At 35.6% G+C, this 824-nt stretch overlaps 1 non-coding gene across 1 annotated transcript; it reads left to right on the forward strand.

Moving 5' to 3' along the window:
- The first annotated feature begins 314 nt into the window (after nt 1-314).
- LOC123805692 lies at nt 315-449 on the forward strand. Its single transcript, XR_006783350.1, has one exon. It is a non-coding gene; the product is annotated as a small nucleolar RNA SNORA48 (small nucleolar RNA).
- Nucleotides 450-824: the final 375 nt, after the last annotated feature.

An 824-nucleotide genomic window follows, 5' to 3' on the forward strand; every position in this document is an offset into this window, starting at 1 on the left:
AACCAAAGTGTCACAGGTTCGATTCCCAGTCAGGGCACATGCCTGGGTTGCAGGCCAATGACCCCCAGCAACCGCACATTGATGTTTCTCTCTCTTTCTCCCTCCCTTCCCTCTCTAAAAATAAATAAATAAAATCTTAAACAAATTTCTAAAAAAAAAAGTAATAAATGTATATCATGGGAAATTTAGAAAACATAGAAAAGTAGAGAGAAAAATGAAAATAATAGTTCTACCTGTGAAGAGAACCACAACTTTAATATTGTGGTATTTCTACCCTTAAGAATAGTATTTCTTTTTACTATTTTTTTTTAAATTTTTCTTTTTCTCCTCATAACTTTTTGTTTTCTAAAAACATGGCTTTTAATCAGCCAGGGACAAAGTAACTCCTTGTTTATCCCAGGTTGGCTTTTGGTCTGTGCCCATGCCTCGTCCATGCCTCGGACACATGGAAAAAATATATAAATAAATAAAAACATGTCTTTTAAATTAACTGGTTGCCTCTTCCTCTTTTGCACTGGAGGAAAGATCATTATAATTTAAGGTGTTGGAACTCACTGAGCACATGCCCCGAGAGAGAGAGGAAGGGACTCTCTGTCCGTGCCCACGCTGGAAGAAGATGGCCTTGCTTGAGGTTCACAGAGAAACCACAGGACAAAACTGAGGAGCAAACGCTATTGCAGGTACATTTAAAAATACCCAATGGTGGTATTTTCATTCCATAACTATGATTGGTATATTTATATTTTAAAATATATTAGCTTATTTTTATTGAAGTATAGTTAACATGTAGTATTGCATTAGTTTCAGGTGTACAACATAGATAT

This window comes from Phyllostomus hastatus, unplaced genomic scaffold, assembly GCF_019186645.2.
Source record: "Phyllostomus hastatus isolate PE091 unplaced genomic scaffold, TTU_PhHast_1.1 phas_scaffold_317, whole genome shotgun sequence".
Lineage (NCBI taxonomy): Eukaryota > Metazoa > Chordata > Mammalia > Chiroptera > Phyllostomidae > Phyllostomus > Phyllostomus hastatus.